This window comes from Sus scrofa, chromosome 2, assembly GCF_054392235.1.
Source record: "Sus scrofa isolate SSC_HxYL_T2T_F1_AM1 chromosome 2, Sscrofa_HxYL_maternal_Yorkshire_Landrace_v2.0, whole genome shotgun sequence".
Lineage (NCBI taxonomy): Eukaryota > Metazoa > Chordata > Mammalia > Artiodactyla > Suidae > Sus > Sus scrofa.
In genome coordinates this window covers 73,296,696-73,319,634 of record NC_139384.1, presented here as the reverse complement: position 1 = coordinate 73,319,634, position 22,939 = coordinate 73,296,696, and the positions used below count along the sequence as shown (strand labels likewise).

General features: G+C 36.6%; 2 pseudogenes; one reads left to right on the top strand and one right to left on the bottom strand.

The window, feature by feature from the left end:
• Positions 1-8,947: 8,947 nt before the first annotated feature.
• LOC100525034 (olfactory receptor 7A17-like) lies at positions 8,948-9,900 on the bottom strand (annotated as a pseudogene).
• A 403-nt stretch (positions 9,901-10,303) lies between these two features.
• On the top strand, positions 10,304-22,702 carry LOC100525210 (group XIIA secretory phospholipase A2 pseudogene; annotated as a pseudogene).
• Positions 22,703-22,939: the final 237 nt, after the last annotated feature.

Genomic DNA, 22,939 nt, shown 5'->3' with positions numbered 1-22,939 from the left:
TTAGTTAATAGCCATTATCTCATATAGATATGAAAGTTAAAGAAAAATGTATTTCATATTTTTATGATGAGAACTTTTATGATCTACTCTTCTAGCAGCTTTTCAGAGCCCTCTTCATGTCCTTCTACTTTAAGCTGTCAATGAAGGATTCAGCATTGGTGAGAACACAGTGTGCATCACCAAGTTTTTTGCACTTGAGTGTGAGCTATGTCTAGCTGCAGAGCTAAGGTACACTCCTAGACAAAGTACAGAAAAATAAAGAGACCCTGAGCTAATGTAATTCCACAGATGGAGGAAACTATCTTAGAGTTAAGAATAAAAGATCATGGACATGGAGAATAAACTTGTAGCTGCCCCCAGAGGTGTGGGAGGGAGGGAGTGGGAGGGATGGGGAGCTTGGGGTTAACAGATGTAAACTCTTGCCCTTGGAATGAGATCCTGCTGTGTGGCATTGAGGACTATGTCTAGATACTTATATCACAACACAACAATGGGAGAAAAAAGTATGTATACATACATGTGTAACTTGATCCCCATGCTGTACAGTGGAAAAAAAAAAGAGTAAAAGATCACCATCCAGGAGTACCTCAGCTTCAAATACATCCCCATGTCATTAAGAAAGTTGTCACAATAGGTAAGTTGAACCACCTTATTGATTTCACAGAAAAAGTGGATGATTTCCAAGTCTGTACAGAAGGACAAAAGCAAAGTGTTTAATATTTTGGAACACAGAATGCAGGGTATTCGGTCAAAGAGCTGGCAGTATATGGTGATGGAGTATGGAGGGTATGACCATGAATCCACTATAGGCCATTCCCATCAGGAAAAAGTTGTCTAAATCTGAAAAGTATGGGTAAATGTATATCTGGTTGATGAATCTCTCATAGGTCATGACTTTGCTTTCTTTGGCAAGGTGGTGGAAGAAAAAACGTATCTAAAAGGAACAGATTGGAACAGAATTACATGAATTTATGGAGATCAGAGTAAGAGATGGTGGCTGATTAATAAGCAGGTTTTCAAACACATGCAATTATGTATGGGGGGAGGAAAAGAAAAAAACATGGGGGATACGGTTCTGGTTTCTCTGGTAATCCCAGAATAAGAAATTGGAAATTCAATTTCTGTGGACTAATTTGTATCCTGCAATTTTACTAAAATCATTGATGAGCTCTAACAGTTTTCTGATAGTGTCTTAAGGATTTTCTCGGTATAATATTTTATCATCAGTGAAGGGTGATAGATTTACTTCTTTCCACATTAGATTACTTTTATTTCTTTTTCTTCAATGATTGCCATGGCTAGGACTTCAAAAACTCTGTTGCATAACAGTCATTAGAGTGGACATCCTTGTTTTGTTCCTGATCTTAGTGGAAATGCTTTCAGGTTTTCACCACTGAGAATGATATTCATTGTGTGTTTTCATATATGGCTTTTACTATGTTGAAGTAGGTCCCTTCTATGCCCAGTTTCTGGAGAGTTTTTATCAGAATTATGTATTGAATTTTGTCAAAAGCATTTCAGAATCTATTGTGATGATCATATGGTTTTTATTTTTCAGTTTGTTGATGTGGTGTGCCACGTTGATTGATTTGTGGATATTGAAGAATGCTTGCATCCTTGAGAAATCCCACTTGATCATGGTGTATGAGCCCTTTAATACATATTTGGATTATGTTTGCAAGTATTTTGTTGAGAATTTTGCATCTATATTCATCAGTGTTATTGACCTGTAATTTTCTTTTTTAGTGGTAAATTTGTTTGGTATTAGGGTGATGATGGCCTAATAAATGAGCTTGGGAGTATCTCTTCCTCTGTGAATTTTTGGAAGAGTTTCAGAAGAATAAGTGATAACTCTTCTCGGAATGTTTAGTAGATTTCACCTGTGAAGGAAACAATTCCTGGACTTTTGTTTTTTGGACGTTTTTAAATCACGTTTTCAGTTTTAGTGCTCGTGATTTGTCTATTCATATTTTCTGTCTCTTCCTGGTTCAGTATTGGTAAGCTGTTCCTTTGTAAGAATCTGTCAGTTTCTTCTAGGTTGTCCTATATTGGCATATAGTTGATAATAGTAGTCCCTTATGATCCTTTGTATTTCTGTAGTGTCAGTTGTAATTTATCATTTTAATTTATAATTTTATTGATTTGAACATTCTCCCTTTTTTCTAGAAGAGTGTGGCTGAAGCTTTACTAATTTTGTTGATCTTTTCAACAAATCAACTTCTGCTTTGATTGATCTCTATTTTGTTTTTGTCTCTATGCCATTAATTTCTGGTCTAAACCTTGTGATTTCTTTTCTTCTACTTGTTTTGGCCTTTGTCTGTTTTTCTTTCTCTAGTTATTATAGGTGTAAAGTTAGGTTGCTTGAGAAAATTCAGTCTTCTTTCATAAGATAAGATGGTATTGTTATAAACAATGGGTCTTTTGTGCTGTTCTCTTTGAACAGCTTGATTGCATTTCTATAAGATAAAAATGAAAGATCAGAAAGAGAAGTTATAGAAAAAATAATCCCATTTACCATCTCATAAAAAAAAAAAACACCCTGGGAATAAACCTATCTAAATAGATCAAAGAATGGTACTCTGAAAAATAAAAAACCCCAATTAAAGAAGTCAAATATGGCACAAATAGATGGCAAGATATACCAGGCTTTTTCATTGGAAGAATCAATATTGACAAAATGATTATACTACCCAAGCCAATCTAAACTTTAATGCAATCTATATCAAACTGCAAATGACATACTTGACAGAACTAGAATAAAACATTTTAAAATTTGTATGGAAAAACCAAAGACCCCAAATAGCCAAAGCAATATTGCAAAGAAAAAAAAAATGGAAATGGAAGAATCAGGATTCCTAGCTTCAGACTATACTACAAAGTTAAAGTCGTGAAAATGGTATGGTACTTGAACAAAAACAGAAATATAGATCAATGGAACAGGGTAGAAAACCCAGAAAGAAACACAAGAATCTATGGTCAACTAGTCTATGACAAAGGAGGCCAGAATATACAGTGGAGGAAGGACAGTCTCATCAATAAGTGCTGCTGGAAAAACTGGACAGCTACATGTAAAAGAATGGAATTAGTACATTCCTAACACCATACACAAAAGTAAATTCAAAGTGAATGAATGACCTAAATATAGGGTAAGATACTATAAAACTCCTAGATAAAAAATAGGTAAAATCCTTTTTTGGCAGAAATCAGAGCAACACCTTGTTTGATCCATCTCCTAGTATAAGTCAGGGAGTCTTATTCCTTCAGCTCCATTTTTCTTTTTCAGGGTGTCTTTGGCTATACTGTGTCTTTTGTGCTTCCAAACAAACCTTAAAATATTTTGTTTGAGTTCTGTGAAAAATGTCCTGGGTAATTTGATAGGGATTGCATTGAATCTGTAGATTGCCTTGGGGAGTATAGTCATTTTGATAATATTGACCCTTCTAATCCAGAGCATGGTATGTCTTTCCATCTGTTTGTGTCATCTTTGATTTCTTTCAGCAGCATCTTATAGTTTACAGAGTACACTCTTTTATCTTTAGGTAGCTTAAAGATAGCTTATTCCTAAGTATCTTATTATTTTTGATTCAATGGTAAATGGGATGGCTTCCCTAATTTCTCTTTCTGATCTTTTGTTGTTAGTATATAGAAATGCAGTCAATTTCTGTGTATTAATTTTGTATCCTGAGACTTCGCCAAATTCATTGATGAGCTCTAACTGTTTTCTGGTAGAGTCTTTAGGATTCTCTAGGTATAGTATCATGTCATCTACAAATAGTGATAGTTTAGTAGGAGGAAAAAAATCATAAAGATCAGAGCAGAAATCAATGAAGTAGAGGCAATGAAAACCATAGAAAAGGTCAATGAAACAAAAAAGCTAGGTGTTTGAAAAGACCAACAAAATTGATAAACCCTTAGCCAGACTTATCAAGAAAAAAAAAGAGGGAGGACCCAAATCAATAAAATCAGAAATGAAAAAGGAGAAGTTACAACAGACATCACAGAAATACAAAAGATCATAAGCGACTACTACATGCAACTATACACCAATAAAATGGAAAACCTAGAGGAAAAGAACAAATTCTTAGAAAAGTACAATCTTCCAAAACTAAACCAAGATGAATCAGAAAAGATGAATGAACCAATCACGAGTAGTGAAATTGAAACTGTGATTAAAAAGCTTCCAACAAACAAAAGTCCAGGACCAGATGGCATCACAGGTGAATTCTATCAAATATTTGGAGAAGAGCTAACTCCAATCCTTCTGAAATTACTCCAAAAAATTGCAGAGGAAGAAGCACTCGAAACTCATTGTATGAGGCCACCATCACCCTGATACCAAAACCAGGCAAAGATACCACAAAAAAAGAAAACCACAGGCCAATTTCACTGATGAACATTGATGAAAAAAACCTCAACAAAATACTAGCAAACTGCATCCAGCAGTACATCAATAGGATTGTACATGATGATCAAGTGGTATTTACCACAGGCATGCATGTATTCTTCAGTATCTGCAAATCAATCAGTGTGATACACCACATTGACAAACTGAAGAATAAAAACCATACGATCCCCTTGATAGATGCAGAGAAAGCCTTTGACAAAATCCAACACCCATTTCTGATAAAAACCCTTCAGAGAGTCAGCATAGAGGGAACAGACCTCAACACAATAAAGGCAATATATGACAAACCCAGAGCTAACATCATTCTCAATGGTGAAAAGCTAAAAGAATTCCCGTTAGATCAGGAACAAGACAAGGTTGTCTACTCTCACCACTACTATTCAACATAGTTTTGGAAGTCCAAGCCATTGCAATTAGAGAAGTAAAATAAGTAAAAGGAATACAAATTGAAAAGCAAAGCCACAGTTTTTAAAATGACATGTTCCTGGCACAAAAACAGACATGTAGATCAATGGAACAAGATAGAAAATTCAGATATAAGTCCAAACACCTATGATCAACTAATCTGTGGCAAAGGAGGACAGAACATACAGTGGACGAAAGATAGCCTCTTCAATAAATGGTGCTAGGAAAGCTGGAAAGCTACATTTAAAAGAATGAAAGAAGAACACTGTCTAACATCATACACAAAAATAAACTCAAAATGGATTAATGGCCTAAATATAAGACCAGACACTAGAAAACCCCTAGAGGAGGGAGTTCCCATCATGGCTCAGTGGAAACAAATCTTACTAGGATCCATGAGGATGCAGGTTAGATCCCTAGCCTTGTTCAGCTGGTTAAGGATCCAGTGTAGCTGTGAGCTCTTGTGTATGTTGCAGACGTGGCTTGGATCCTGTGGTGCTGTGACTGCGATGTAGGCTGGTAGCTACACTCTGAATCGACCCATAGCCTGGGAACTTCCATATTCTTCAGGTGTGGCTCCTAGAGGATAACAGAGGCAGAACATTCTTTGACATAAATCAAAACAACATCTCGTTTGATCCACCTCCTAGAATAATGAAAATAAAGACAGAAACAAATGGGACCAAATCAAACTCAAATCTTTTGTAAAGTAAACCATTAAAAAACACAAAAAGACAACCCACAGAATGGGAGAAAATCTGCCAATGATGCAACAGACAAGGGCTTAATGTCCAAAATGTACAAACAACTCATAGACTTATAGATCCAGTTCTTTCCCCAGTTTAGGAATCTCCCAGATATTATTTCTTCAAATAACTTTTATGTTCTTTCTCCCTCTTTTCTCCTTCTGGGATACCCATTATCCTTGTTACCTTTTCTAATGGAGTCTTACATTTCTTGTATATTCTCTCCACTAAAAAAAAAAATTACTTCTGTCTTCATTTCTAGCTGAATAATTCATCCTATGATCTCATTATTTCTATCTTCCATATATTTTTTTTCCTTTTTTGGGGGGTGAGGGGCTGCACCCACAGAATATGTATTTTCCTAAGCTAGGGGTCAAACTGGAGCCATAGCTGCAGGCCTACACCACAGCCACAGCAAAGCCAGATCCAAGCCAGATCCACAACCTATGATCCTTAACACCCTGAGCACAGCCAGAAATTGAACCTGCATCCTCCTGAATATAAGTTGGGTTCTAAACCCTCCAAGCCACAAAGGGAATTCTGTCCAGAGATTTTAAATGCACTCTTCATCTAATTTATTGAGTTATTCATCTCCAGAATTTCTGTTTCTTTGCTTTAATGAGATTTTTATCTCTTTCAATATTTTTTCTTACATTCTTTATTTTTATTCCTGAGCTTATTTAATTGCCTTTGCGATGTCTCTTCCATCTCACTGAGATTCATTGTGACACTATTTTGAATTATCTACACAATTGATCAAAAGTTTCCATGACTTTAAATTGTGTTTCTGGATAATTGGCCTTTTCTTTTTGTTCTTCCATGTTACTTTGATATTTTTCATAAAGATCAGTGGGTTGTTCCTCTCCCAATACACTCGAAATAGAAAACAACCTTTTCTATTTAAAGCCTTGTTTATTTTAAGTCTAGCAATTCAACATATTGATAACTAGAGGCCTTTCTAGGATTCAGTTAGATGACTCTGTAGCACAAGGTTTAGTTTTCCTTTTACCTGAGCTGCAGCTGGCTCTATTTGAGAAACTATGTTTTTTTGCTTTTCATGGCCTCTGCCAGATGTGTTGCCGATGACCTTTTTTCATCATGGTTTGTGACTCCAGGCTCACTGGACACTTGCTACTGCTGTTACCAACCAGAGTTCTTGGCCTCCTTAATAAATAGAAACTGAGAAGTGGACAGACAATAAATTCAGGCAAGTAATTATTAGGGTTCCTGCAACATCAAGAGGGAGAAAATAAAGTAACAGGTTCCCTTCCACACTTTCTGTTTGACTTGGGGACACGAACTGGTTCTTTATAAAGGGTGAAGGTAGCGACAGATCAAGGGGTTGGGCCCGTAGGGTGGCTTAGGTATTCTTCACATTCCCATTGGTAGTAGATATTCAAAGTTCAGGCACAGTGCCCTGCTTTAACTCTCAGCTGTTCAGAAGTGGCAGTGTGTTTTTTGGTCTTTTTCTACCTTGTTACAAATTTATCCCACCTGTGCATGGGCTCAGTTATTTTTAGCCCCCTTATTGTTTCTTTGTATTTTGTTGTTGGAGGAAACTTATGCACAGCAGAAAAGGGTGCCAGGTCCAAAGTCTCAGGCTGTCTCACTGTCAGAATCCATGCTTTTACTGGCATCTCTTCTGGGGGTGGGAAGGGGACTCCAAGATGGTGGGAAATATTGCTATATCCAAGAGGCCAGAGTCATGTGTGCCACTTCTATTGGTGCTACCAAGTTCTCTGGTGCTATAGTCTCAACTTCCTCAGCCATGAAGCTGGAATCAGGGACACTGTTTCTGTTGTTCACCTGATTCCACTTCCTCTATGTCTTACAATCTATCTACATTCAGATGTATAACTGTATGAATTTCTGGTGTCCTTAGATATGGGGTAGAGAAGCCTTTACTTAGCCATGTATGTTTTACTAATAGTATATTGAAGGGCTGAGACAAAGGGAGGTTTTAATTAACCACGAAGCTGACATCGGGAATTACAAACTGGTTTTTTTTCCCATAAACTCTAAGTTAACAAACATATATGAGGGGTCAACTATCATATTGTGGTGAAGAAAGAAATACAATACAGTTGTATTCAACATCAGAGATTAATTTTAGAATTACAGCATAGAGAATTACAGGTGCATGTAGATAAATGAGGCACCCAACCCAACAAGATCAGAACAACTCCTCTCAGAAAAGTCTTATTTGATAGTAGAGGCATTATATTAAAATATTTATTATTAGGATGAGTTCTAATGCAGCAATAGCTGACTATTACAAAATAAAAGTTAACAGAACTGAAAGCAATTACAAGAATCTACTCATTCTAGGCATTTATGCTCATATTTAAAGTAAGCATTCATAGTTACTCTGGGTTTACATAACATTTAATTTTTATTATAATTGAGTTACAATGTTCTGTCAATTTCTGATGTACAACAAAGTGACCTATCCATACACACATACACACACACACACATACACACATATATTTTCTCATATCATCCTCCATCATGGTCCATCACAAGTGGCTAGGTATAATCCCCTGTGCTATACAGTAGGATCTCATTGCTTACACACTCCAAATTCAATAGTTTTCAACTATTAACCCCAACCAGTTTATTTTATTTTTTATAATTATTTTCTTCATTATAGTTGGTTTACAGTGTTCTGTCAATTTTCTACTGTACAGCATGGTTTATTTTAGATAATTGAATTAAAAAGTGGCTCTGCTGAGATTCCCTTCAAGGCAAGCAGGAGATTGGAAGACCTGTTTGTTGGCATAAACTGTGACCCTGAACCACATGAAGGGACAGGCATTCATGCTCTCTCATGAGCATTTCTTGAATGATGATGACACATGCAATTATACATACATAAAAACTTGACCCTTAAACAACGCAAGGGACTGGGACATCAACCCACTGCATAATCAAAAATCCTCACATACCTTTATACTCACTTCTCCATATCCACTGATACAACTAACCCTATTAAAAATAATATAAATCATCATGGTTTTCATCTGTAAGTTGTTCATATGAGTAATGAAACACATGCCTGTTCTTTTAGAGAAATAAGAGAACATTATTTGGGATGATTGTATTTTATTTGAGAAGTAATTAGTCTACATAAACTAGGATGCCCTATCAAATAAATTGAATTTGGAAACACTTCTAACCCAATTTAGGAAAACTTTGAGATGGAAAAAACTACAAACTGTCTAAAATATCAAACAGCAAAAAATTAATATGGGAGTTATTGAAATTGTATAGACAAGTTGAATAAAAAACTGAATAGTCCAAAAAATAAATAAAAGGAGCAAATTTTATTCCACAGTGATCAAAGAATCACAATTACTTGTTCCAAGGCTTAAGCCATGCAACAAGAGCACTATATCATCCCCAGGATAACTGGGCCTTTGAATCTGGCATCAAATAGAATCTCTTCAGAGCCCTCTTTATGTCTTTATTCCTCAGACTGTAGATGAAGGGGTTCAGCATGGGCATGACCACAGTGTACATCACTGAGGCAATTACACTTGAGTGTGAGCTGTGAGTAGCAGAAGAGCTGAGGTATACTCCTAGGCTTGTACAATAAAATAAGGAGACAACCGAGAGGTGAGACATACATGTAGAAAAGGCTTTGAACTTACCCTGAGCTGATGAGATTCTACGTATGCAGGAAACTATTTTAGAGTAGGAGTAAAGAATGCCAGCAAAAGGACCACCAGCTAGCAGGACGGTTGAAAAATACATCACCATGTTATTGACAAATGTGTCAGAACTGGCAAGTTGCACCACCTGATTGAGTTCACAGAAAAAGTGTGGGATTTCCAAATCTGGACAGAAGGACAATCCCAACACCATTAAGCTGTGTAATAATGAATACATGGCACTCAGTGTCCAGGATATCAGAACCAGCAGTCCACAGAGTCGGGGGTTCATGATGACTGAATAGTGCAGGGGGTGGCAGATAGCCACAAATCTGTCATAGGCCATTACACTCAGGAGTATATCATCTAAGCCTGCAAACAATATGTAAAAATATATCTGGGTGATGCAACCATCAAAGGTTATGACTTTGCTCTTGTTCTGAATATTCCACAGCATCTTTGGGATGGTGGTGGAGGTGAAACAGATGTCTGTAAAGGACAAGTTGGAGAGGAAGAAGTACATGGGTGTGTGGAGGTGGGAGTCTGAGCTGACAGCCTGGATGATGATCAGGTTCCCAAACACAGTAATTAAGTACATGGAGAGAAAAAACCCAAATATTAGGGGCTGTGCTTTTGGTTCCTCTGAAAATCCCAGAAGAATAAATTCTGAAATTTGTGTATTATTCTGTGCTTCCAAAGGGTACAGGTGACTACCAGGAGAAAGGAAAATAACATGACTTATTTTTTCACAAATTGGCATAACCCACATAGCTGAATAGAGCAATTTCCCCATTGCCATCAATAATTTGATTTTAATATTTTGTATGCAGATAAGTTCTCCTTGAAGTATCCCCCATTTTGGAGTTCTCCTTGAAGTATTGTCCCATTCTCAACATATACCCAAATGGTTGATGTGTTTATAACTTTAATGAGAAGTTCTTTCATGCACTTGAGAAATGTATATTTAGTACAAACCATGTTCCGAGCACATATAGGTATTAAATAGAGTGTACTGAAAAACAAACTCCCACAATCCAAGGATGGTGAAATACGCAAAAATAAATAAATAAATAAAAACAAAACTATTAGGCACTATGTCAGAGGTAACATATACTATGAAGAATACAAAACCAGGTGTAAAGGAGAGAGTGGTAGGAGATGTGATTTGTACTGATTGTTCAGGTAAGGCTAACAAACAAGGTTCTATTTGAGCAAAGACTTCAATAAAGAAAGAGAAAAAGATAGTGTTATGTCAGGTGAAGTGCGTGCCTAACAGAGGGAATGGTCACTGCGAAGGACATGAGGAAGGTTCTTATTTCATATGTTCAAATCTAAGCAAGGAAGTCAGTGGAGCAGAGGAATGAGCAAGAGGAGGAATGATGAGAGATGCTGTCAGAGGATGAGGTAATGTGACCTCCCTGCTACAGCTACAACTTCAGTATACAGAGAATTCTTTGTTCATATTCTGTCCCCTGTAATTTATAAATTCTGATGCAAAGGCATCATATGAGTTAAAGCATATCCTTCCTTTAGTACACTCTGTTGATTGAATTCTGGCCTCTGTATTATGCCACCAAATCCACAAGGCACATAAACACACACCATGCACCCTGGGCTGTGTTACTACCACTCATTTCTCATCCATAAACATTCTCCTTAGGTCTTGAGAGGTTAGAGCTCAAGCTGGTCATATCAGAATACCTTTATACTAAAAAATATATAAATGGTATCTAAAAGTTCTAGTTCACAATGTTCACATTTTGCAATAAGCTTGAAGTTACTTTTTGGTAGGGCCACTTTCAGGATAGAAAGAAAAAAATTTATGTGTGTTTGTGTGTGAGAGAGAGAGATAGAAAGAAAATGGATATATGGACTTTAGGGGAGAAAAGATAATAATCTAAATAAAGTCAATAAGCCCTGACACAGTATGATGAAGAAAAGCTTCCTTAGTCTGACAACATTCCAACTCTAGCGACACCTTCTTGGCACCCAGATTTTAAAAAAATGAAGAAAAAAGATTTTACAGATTGAATATCCCAAGAGAAAAATAATCAAAGGCATAAACTAACAACTCAAAATGGAAATGTACAATAATGAAAATATGCAACAAAATAATATTAAGCATATTTTCTTAATATACTTTTGAGAAAATTTGAACTCAGAGATGTGCTGATGTGTTTGAAGTCTTCTTTCTTCCTCAGCATTTCCCTATTATTCTATTCCTGTTAATTAATATGATCCTTGGATTAGGATCCACTTTTACTGGAAGCAGTTTTTCTCCTAGTCCTTTTTCAAATTTAGCTTCCAAAAATACTATTTAAGTGTCAATGTTGACACTTGCATTGTTCACTTTTTCAGCATCACAAATAAATACATTATTAGGAAAGCCAAGTGCAGTGTTCACTTTTTCAGCATCACAAATAAATACATTTTTAGGAAAGCCATAAAACAACTAGAGTGATCTCCACCATCTGAGCTGTGCTAGATTGGTGTTTAGTTGACCTCAGGTACATATTCTTGGCTTCCATTCTCTCTGATCCTCTCCAAAAGTGTCTGTTCAGCTATTGGACTCACCTATGTGTAGACATTGAGAGGAAGCCTTTCTTGCAGAAGTCAAAATTGGAGGAATTTGGTCTGATGATGCAGACCAAAGTTTTATCTCAAAACAAGACAATAGGAGGAGATCAAGCATTGGTGTTCCTGTTCAGACTTTGATTGCAACAGCCAGGGCCATGTCCTGTCCAAGCGAAAGTTGCAAAGGCTGAGGGACTGAAGTTACAGAAATATTTACAACAACCTATGTCTGCTCATTAGGCCTATTTTCATCTTATTACTCCAACCTCTAACTATATGATTTCCCTTGGAGACACTGGTCTGGACAGAATGGAATTTTTCTGCTGTTTCTCTATTCCTAGGAGACTATATTATAAACTAGGTGAATTCAGCTTTTATTGCCCCTTCTCCACAAACCTTCCTGTTCCCAAAGCTTTACCTCCCAGCACATTATCACATCCTTGAGTCCAAATTTTCTCAAAAGTGTATTGCGTATTTATCTTGGATAGGTCCTTTTGGTCTTCAAACTCTGGTTTGTGGGGGACATAACCCCTGAAATTTCTTTTTTTAAAAAAATATACTCCCCTCTTCAAAAAGCAGGGTAACTTTTCTCTTATAATTTGCTCTTACATTAATGTAAATTTTTGTGTTCTTTACTACTTGGTTTTATGATATTCTCTCTGAGCCAATTAGGGATTTCATCCTTACAGAGAAGTTGACTGTAATTTGGTCTCTATTTTTAAAATGTCTGTAATTATAAGAGGCATATTATATATTGTTATACACTATGAACTAGATTAGTATATGGAAGGGATTGACAAATTTAATTTTTTAAAGGAATTCATTCCTTTAGAATTCTTTTAGGGAGGTAGTACTTCTATGAACTCCATTCTCTATTATAGAAATGAGACTTAGAGGTATTTAATGTGGTAAGGTATTAATCCAGTAAGGGTGGGATCTTGATTGGAGTCTATCAGGATGCTCCCAGTGCTTGAATCTAGAGCAATGATTCTCTCAAATGGAGATGATGTTTCCCCCGGAATATTTGTCCATGCCTGAAGAGATGCTACTGATTTCATATAAACCACAGGACATACCCAACATAATTATTCTGCCCCAAATTTCAACATTGAGAAGGTAAGAAAAATCTATTCTAGACCAGCACTTCTCCAACTTCATTATGCATATAAATCAAGTTTTGTAGTTGAAATACAAGTTCTAATTTTAATAGTTTTAATGATTTCTTTGCTTTATATATTTTTAAACAATATTTATTTTTTATTTGTATTGAAATACAATCTTCTCACAAAATTGTGTTAATTTCAGGCATACAACAAGGTAAATCAGTTTTACATGTACGTGTACCCATTTTTTTCAGATTATTTTCCCATACAAACTACCACACAATACTGAATAAATTCCCTGTGCTATACAGAATGTCCCCATTACATATCTATACCATATAAAGCAAAACATATGCATATATATCCATCCCAACCCCATAATTTATCCTCTTCCCCATGTTTCCCATTTGACCAACATAAGTTTGGTTTTGAAATTTTTGTCTGTTTCCCTCTATAAGTTCCATTGTGTCATTTCTATTAGATTTCACATATTAATGATCAAATATAATATTTGTCTGTCTTTATCTGACTTACTTTACTTAGTGTGATAATTTCTATGCCCATCCATGATGCTGCAAATAGCATTATTTCATGCTCTTTGTGACTGAGTACTATTCTATTGGGTATATTTACCACATATTCTTTATTCAATCTTCTGTTCATGGAAATTTTTGTTGCTTCTATGTCTTAGCTATCGTAAATAGTGCTGTGACAAATATTGAGGGTGCATGTATCTTTTCAAATTATGGTATTCTACAGATAGATGCCCAGGAATGGAATTGCTGAGTCATATAGTACTTCCATATTCAGTTTTTTAAGGAAATTTCATTCTGTTCTCCATAGTGATTACATTCCCACCAACATCATAGGAGGTTTCCTTTTTCTCCACACCCTCCCCAGAATATATTATTTGTAGATTTTTTTTATGAGAGCCATTCTGACTGGCATGAGGTGATACCTCATTATAGTTGTGATTTACATTTTTCTAATAATTAGTTATTTTGAGCATCTTTTTGTGTGCTTTTTGGTCATCTGTCTTCTTCATAGAAATGTCTGTTTAGATCTTCTGACCATTTTTAGTTAGAATTTTTAATAAAAATCCCTATTAAAAGTTTGCATACTTTGGGGATTAATCTGTTGTTATTTGCTTTATTTGCAAAGATTTTGTCCCATTTGTGGGTTTTCTTTTAATTTTGTTAATTGTTTACTTTTTTGTGCAAAATTTATTAAGTTTAATTAGGTACCCCTTGTTTGTTTATTTTTAATACTCTAAGTGGTGCATCCAAAATACATTGCTTTGATTAATGTCAAAAGGTATTCTAAGTTTTATTTTAGAAATTTTATAGTATCTGGTCTAACATTTAGCTATTTTATTCACTTTGAGTTTATATTTGTGTATGGTGTTACAGAATGCACTAATTTCTTTTTTTTTTTTTGTCTTTTTTCTCTTTTTAGGGCTGCATCTGCGGAATATGGAGGTTCCTGGGCTAGAGGTCTAATCAGAGCTGTTGCTGTCGACCTACATCACAGCCACAGAAATGCCAGATCCAAGCCATGTCTGTGACCTACACCACAGCTCATGGCAAGGCCAGCTCTTTAACCCACTAAGCGAGGCCAGGGGTTGAACCTGCAACCTCATGGTTCCTAGTCAGATTCATTGCTGCTGCTCCATGATGGGAACTCCTGATAATGCTCTAATTTCATTCTTTTACATGTGGCTATCCAATTTTCCCAGCATTGCTTATTGAAGGGATTGTCTTTACTCCATTGTATGTTCTTGCCTCCTTTGCCATAGATTTATTGACCATATGTGCATGGATTTATTTCTGGACTTTCCATGCTATTCCATTTCTCTTTCTGTGCCAGTCCCATACTGTTTTGATGACATAGCTTTGTAGTATTTTCAAAAGTAAGGGAACTGATTCCTCCAGTTCCATTTATCTTTTTCACGATTGCTTTGACTATTCATGTCTGACAAGTCTAATTGATTATTTTATGTCTCCTTACAAATTAAAAAATATATAGTTCTGTGAAAAATACTATTCGTAATTTGATAGGGATTGCATTGACTCTATAGATTGCCTTGATTAGTATAGCCATTTTGACAATATTTATTCTTCTAGCCAAAAATATGCTATATCTTTCCCTCTGTGTCTGTCATCTTTGATTTCTTTAATCAACATCTTACAGTTTTTAGAGTATAGCTCTTCTTCCTCTTTAGGCCGGTTTATTCATAGGTATTTTATTCTCCTTGATGTGATGATAAATGTGATGGTTTCCTTAATATAATATATCTTTCTAATCTTATAAAGGCCATATATGACAAACCCACACTAACATCATTCTGAACAGTGAAAGGCTGAAAGTATTTCTGCTAAGATCAATAACAAGATAAGAACATCCACTCTTACCACTTTTATTCAACATAGTTCTGGAAGTCCCAGTCATGGCAATCAGAGAAGAAAAAGAAATAAAATCTACCCAAATTGAAAGAGAAAACATAAAATTGTCACTGTTTCCAGATGTTATGATACTGTACATAGAAAATCCTAAATGTGCTACCAGAAAACTATTAGAGTTCATCAATGAATTCATTGAAGTTGCAGGATACAAAAGTAATACCCTTCCCATTTTTAAAAGTTGAAAAAATATGTTTATTTCACTGCATATGAATCAACATATAATTTTCTTATTCCCCTTAACTGCAAAATTACTCTAATATGCTCTAATATTACTGGAATCACTTTACACTCCCAATTCTTTCCTCATTGTCATCCAACTGAACTTCCATTACCATTACTTATCAACAATGACCCTTGTGTTGCTGAATTTAACAGACAGTTCTCAACTCTAGGGTGGACTGATCAGGCTCACAGGTGACTTTGGATAAAGATTTGCCAAATCAATTCTCTCTGAATCTTTCCTGCAGTTCCTAATGAACTCTCAGACCCCTCTGGATGGGGTCTATGAGAACAAAGTCTCTGTGTGGATATCTGATTTCCTCTGTGGTGCAGTCTGAAGCTCTGATCCCAGGCATGTCAGAAGGAAGGGGTGAAGCATTCGTTCCCCAGCCAGACAGAGGACTCCAAAAGCAAAAACAACATCCCATCCATTTCAAGATTGTATAGTCTGAGGAACTTCAGTAGAGGATACATTTATATATCTCCTTATCTGTTAATTAGGTACTGTTTCCATTGTTACATCCACCTCTAAGCCCATAATTTCCCTGTGGAACATGGGAAAGAAAAAATATTTCCTGCTGATACTCTGTTGCCAGGAGACCAGGTTAGAAGTAAGATGGCCCCTGTTTTTACCACTTCACATGAACGTGCCTGGCTTCCCGAGATCTAACCTCTTTGCAGTTTATCCTAATCTTGGGCTAATATTTTCTTCTGTCTGCAGCAGAGGAACCTGTCTTGATTAACTTCTGTGGACCTCCAAAGTAGTTTGTTATTTAACGGATCAACAGCTTCTAATATCCCCAGAAGACTTGGGAGACCACAGAGAGCCTGAGTGATATAAATATCCTAGATTGAACTCGAAGTTTACTCACCTGATGTGCAGCAAGTGCAATTTACTGACAACCAGGTTGTGGTGAAGGAAAGCACAATGTTTCTTCGCAGGGCCTCAAGCAAGGAGAATGAGCAGCTAATGCTCAAAAGCCTTGAGCTCCCTGTGGCTTTTGGACAAAGTTTTCTTTTTTGATTTTAATTTTACTGGAGTATAGATGATTAAAAAGTTTGTATTATCTTTGAGTATACATCAAAGTGAATCAATTGTACATATACATATATCCCTTTTCCCATATAAATTATTACAGAACATTGAGTAAACCTTCCTATGTTTTCAGTAAGTAGTTCCTAGTTAGTTATCTATTTTACATATAATAGCATGTTTGTGTAAACCCCATCCTCCCAATTTATCCTTCCAGCTGACAGTTTTCTCTTTGGTAACCTTAAGTTTAGTTTTAAAATTTTGAGTCTGTATTTGTTTTATAAGTATGTTGCTTTGTATGATTTTATTAGATTACACATATAAGTGACAGCTTTTGATATCATTATTTGTCTTTTTATCTGGGAATTAATTCATTAATATGATAAACTCTTGTCCATTGGTGTGGCTGCAAATGGCATTATTTCATTCTTTTTAATGCTTGAGTAATATTCCATTGTACATATGTACCATACTTTATCCATTCATCTGTCAATGGACATTTAGGTTGTTTCCATGTCCCTTAGCTATTGTAAATAGTGCTGCGGTGAATACTGAGGTGCATTATCTTTTTGAATTATGCTTTTTTCTGTATATCAGAGAATTATGCTTTTCTCTGGATAGCCCAGGAGCTGTATTGTTGGAATATATGGTGGTTTTATGTTGAGTTTTGTTAAGGAACTGCCATACTGTTCTCCATAGTGTTTGCACTAGCTTACATTTCCACCAACAATATTAATGTGTTCCCTTTTCTCTATAATCTCCAGTCTTTACTGTTTGTAGACTTTTTAAACTAAATATATTTTATTTACAATGTTGTGCCAGATACTTCTGTACAGCATAGTGACCTAGTCTTTTGTATGCATACATTATTTTTCTCATAATATCTTCCATTATGTTCTATCTCAAGAGATTATAGTTCACTGTGTTGTACAGTAGGACCTCATTGATTTTCCATTCTAAATGTAATACTTTGCATCTACCAACTCCAAACTCCCAGCCCATCACATTCCCTCCTCCCTCCCTCTTGGAAACCATAAGTCATTCTCTGTCTATGATTCCATTTCTGTTTTATAGATATGTTCATTTGTTCCATATTTTAGATTTCACATAAAATGATAGCATATGTTATTTGTCTTTCTTTTTCTGACATCACTTCAATAGTATGGGACTCTCTATTTGAATCCATGTTGCTGCAAATGTCATTATTTCATTTTCTTTATGGCTGAGTAACATTCCACTGTATGTATATCCACATCCTCTGTATCCATTCATGTATCGGTGGACATTTAGGCTGTTTCAGTGTCTTGGCTATTGTAAATAGTTTTGCAATGAACTAGGGGTGTCTGTATCTTTCTGAATGATAGATGTGTCAGGATATATGCCCAGGGATGGAATTGCTGGATCTTATGGTACTTGTATATTTACTTTACCAAGGAACTTCAGTACAGTTTTCCATAGTGCTTACACCAACTTCATTCCCACCAACTGTGAAAGAGGGTTCGTTTTTCTGCATATCGTCTCTAGCATTTGTTATTTGTTGGCTTGTTAATGATGGTCATTCTGACTGGTGTGAGGTGGTTCTTCAGGTTAGTTTTGATTTGCACTTCTCTAATAATCACTGATGTTGAGCATTTTTTCATGTGCTTGTTTGCAGTCTGTCAATCTTCCTTGCTGAAATGTCTATTCAGGTCTTTTGCCCACTTTTGCATTGGGTTGTTGGCTTTTCTGCTGTTGAGTTGTATAAATTGTTTGTATATTTTAGAAATTAAGCCCTTGTCAGTTACATCTTTTGAAACTATTTTCTCCCATTCTGTAAACTGTCTTTTTGTTTTCTTATTTTAGAGATTAAGCCCTTGTCAGTTGGATCATGTGTAACTATTTTCTCCCATTCTGTAAGCTGTCTTTTTGTTTTCTTTTTGGTTTCCTTTGCTGTGCAAAACTTGTCAGTTTGATTAGGTCCCATTGGTTTATTTTTGCTTTTCTTTCTGTTGCTTTGGGAGACTGACCTGAGAAAACATTTGTAAGGTTGATGTCAGAGAAAGTTTTGCCTATGTTTGCTTCCAGGAGTTTGATGGTGTCTTCTCTTATATTCAAGTCTTTCAGCCATTGTGAGTTTATTTTTGTGCATGGTATGAGGGTGTGTCCTAGTTTCAATGACTTGCATGTAGCTGTCCAGGTTTCCCAGCAATTTTTGCTGGATAGACTTTCTTTTTCCCATTTGATGTTCTTGCCTCCTTTGTCAAAGATTAATTTATCATAGGTGTCTGGGTTAATTTCCGGGTTCTCTATTCTCTTCCATGGGTCTGTATGTCTGTTTTGGTACCAGTACCACACTGTCATGATGACCATGGCTTTGCAATATTGCTCGAGGTCTGGGAGAGTTATGCCTCCTGCTTGGTTTTTGTTTCTCAGGATTGCTTTGGCAATTCTAGGTCTTTTGTGGTTCCATATAAATTTTTGGATTGTTTGTTCTAGTTCTGTGAAAAATGTCATGGGTAATTTCATAGGGATTGCATTGACTCTGTAGATTGCTTTGGTAGTATGGCCATTTTTACAATATTAATTTTTCCAACCCAGGATCAATGGAATATCTTTCCATTTCATTACATCTTCTTTAATTTCTTTGATTAAGGTTTTTTAGTTCTCACCATATCGGTCTTTCACCTCTTTGATCAAGTGTATACCAGGTATTTGATTTTGGGGGTGGGTGCAATTTTAAAGGGTATTGTATTTTTGTATTCCTTTTCTAAAGTTTCACTGTTAGTATACAGAAATGCGACTGACTTCTGAATGTTAATCTTCTATCCTGATACATTGCTGAATTTTCTGACCAATTCAAGTAGTTTTTGAGTTGAGTCCTTAGGGTTTTTTATATATAGTATCATGTCATCTGCATACAGTGACAGTTTTACCTCTTCTCTTCATATTTGGATGCCTTTTATTTCTTTTGTTTGTCGAATTGCTGTGGCTAGGACTTCCAATACTATGTTGAATAACAGTGGTGAGAGTGGACATCCCTGTCTTGTTCCATATTTGAGTGAGAAGGCTTTCAGTTTTTCTCCATTGAGTATTATATTGTCTGTGTGTTTGTCATAAATGTCTTTTATTATGTTAAGGAATGTTCCCTCTATACCCACTTTGGCGAAGGTCTTGATCATGAATGACTGTTGGATGTTGTCAAATGCTTTCTCTGCATCTATTGAGGTGATCATGTGGTTTTTTACTTTCCTTTTGTTAATGTGGTGTATGATGTTGATGGATTTGCGTATGTCGAACCATCCTTGTGAACCTGGGATTAATCCCACCTGGTTGTGTTGTATGAGCTTTTTGGTATGTTGTTGGATTCGGTTGGCTAAGTTTTTTTCAGGAATTTTTGCATCATATTCATCAAAGATATTGGCTGATAGTTTTCTTTTTTGGTGGTATCTTTGTCTGGTATTGGAATTAAGGGGATTGTGACATGATAGAATGTCTTTGGGAGTGTTCCTTATTCTTCAACCTTTTGAAAAAGTTTAAGGAGGATGGGTATAAGTTCTTCTTTTTATGTTTGGTAGAATTCATCTGTGAAGCCATCTGGTCCTGACTTTTATTTGTAGGAAGTGCTTTTATGACATTCAACTTCCTTTCTAGTGTTCTGTCTGTTCAGTTGATCTATTTATACTTTTTTCAGTTTTGGCAGGCTGTAAGTCTCTAGAAATTTGTCCATTTCTTGGCTGTCTTCAATAGTGCTGCAATGAACATGAGGGTGCCTGTGTCTTTTTCAAGGAAATTTTTGTCCGGATATATGCCCAAGAGTGGGATTGTTGGGTCATATGGTAGTTCTATGTGTAGTTTTCTAAGGTACCTCCATACTGTTCTCCATAATGGTTGTACCAGCTTACACTCCCATCAACAGTGTATGAGTGTTCCTTTTTCTCCATACCCCTCCAGCACTTGTTATTTGTGGACTTATTAATGATGGCCATTCTGACTGGTGTGAGATGGTATCTTGTGGTAGTTTTTATTAGTATTTCTCTAATAATCAGGGATGTGGAGCATTTTTTCAAGTGCTTGTTGGCCATCTGTATATCTTCCTTAGAGAAATGTCTCTTCAGGTCTTTTGCCCATTTTTCAATTAGGTTGTTGACTCTTTTGCTGTTGAGTTACATAAGTTCTTTGTATATTTTAGTTTTTAAAGATAGGACAAGGTAGGCTGTTGCAGGTTGTCATAGCTTGTGGACATTCTTCAAATTGGTTGCTGGTGAGGTAATCAGGAGTTAACATTATTACCCTTCTGTTTTCAACTGGTCTGGGGGTTCTACGTGCTTATGGGCATCATTCAGTTAACCACTTTCCACCCTATGGCAGTTTTTGCATCTGCAAAACAGCTTGAAATGTATGGCTGAGAATACTATCTATAGCCCCTAAGGAGGAACTGGAAGTTCCTGACATTGTTTAATGGCTAAGCTATTATTCTTTGGTTTTGCTTGAATGTTTTTCTTTGTTTCTGCATTTTCTCACTTCTTTAATTATATTTATTCTTTGGAACCCAGGGAAGGCCTAGCAGGCTAAAGCTTTTCTATAAATAAGAGGCATGTAGAGGACATGGTGGGAGTGTGGGAGAGGGGTGGAGGGATGGGGGGAGTGTCTGTCCCCAGAATGCCATATAGGGTCTTGATTAGTTACATTATCATGAACATCTGCCCTTTCCTTCAAAGAATTGTCTAAGCTAAACAGGAGCTTCTTTGGGAGGCTAGGACCCTCCTTCTTAGGGAGTCTTTTACAGCTAATGACCTTGTGAGAACAGGGGTACTAAAGGGATGCCCTTTGTCTCAAAGTGGGAGCAACTCATGCTGCAGGCCATCCTATGGAATCAGGGTGATGCTTGACTCCAGCTGAACTTACTTCTTTGTTCAACTCCTTCGTCCACTTTCCATCATTCTCTTTACTCTCTCTCTCCTGATAGTAGCCTCAACAACTGCCAGCACCCAGTCCCCACCTATGGAACCAGATTTAATACAATGCCTTGCTTATTTTGATTATGTCACCAAAACAGAAAAAGAAAAAAGAAAAAGAATTCAGGGTTTCCAGCTCTTTTTGGTTTTCTTTTTTTAAAAAAACATTTTATTATAGTTGATTTACAATGTTCTATCAATTTCTTCTGTACAACAAAGTGACTCAATTACACATATACATACATTCTTTTTCTCATATTATCCTCTATCAGATTCCATCACAAGTGATTATATGTAATTCCCTGTGCTATACAGCAAATGTATATCCACTCCAATTGCAATATATTTTTCCATATATCTACTCCAAATGCAATACGTTTTTCTTTAGAGATAAGATTTATAAATCCTGTACATGGCACTGCCTCCATGGTGGGAGCCCAGTGGAGGCTGTGAGGACCAGCCTGCCCACCACAAAGCAGACATGGGTATGGAGCTGGTCAGAACCTCTCAGCCCAGGGTTGCACCAATGCCACTGTCGAGGGCATCCAGATGCCTCCATGGAGATGTGTTTGTCAAGGGGCTCTCCGGGCATGTGGGGTCTGGTGCTTCGTGGATGACTGGGCCCCCACAGCCCATGCTGGCCATCATCCTCAACCACAGCTTTTGGTTGCTGGGAGCAAGCCCAGACCATCGACTGGAGGGCCACCCTGCAGACTAACCAGAGCAGCAGTCAGAATATAGACACATACCTGAACTCCATTTTAGACGTCTTGGCAGGTCAGGATTGGCTCTGCTAGTATCAATGCAGTGATGGATCTAAGCCTTTCCCACGTTAGGATTATATACCCTCCCTGCCTAAGGGATGTGGTTTTTTACTCTTTGATGTTCATTGGAATATTGGCATCCCATCCCTGACAAAGTGCTGCAACCAAGCAACGGGTGCTATGAGACCTGTGGCAAAAGCAACAAGGACTGGAATGAGGAGTTCCAGTATTGTCCCTCCAAGATTTGCTGAGATGTGCAGAAAACACTAGAACCAACTCAATGTATTCAGGCACTTGAAACCACAGTGGAGCTCTTGTCTGACAGTGTTATGCATTTAGCCTGTAAATCATACCTGGACAGTCAACGAGCTGCCTGTAGGTGTTGCTGGGAAGAAAAAAACTGATCTTTATTTTTCATTTTACTCTTTTTGGCTGTTCTATGGCATGTGAAAATTCCTGGGCAACATGGTGGCTGTGGGGACAATGCTGGATGTTTAACCCACTGGGTCACAAGGGAATTTCTGAAAAAAACTGATGTTTAAAGAAACGCTGACAGGTGGAGAAAGCAGAAGACTGATGAACATAAACTTTGACAAAGACCTTTTTTTTGTCTTTTTTCCTTTTCTAGGGCCACTTCCCAT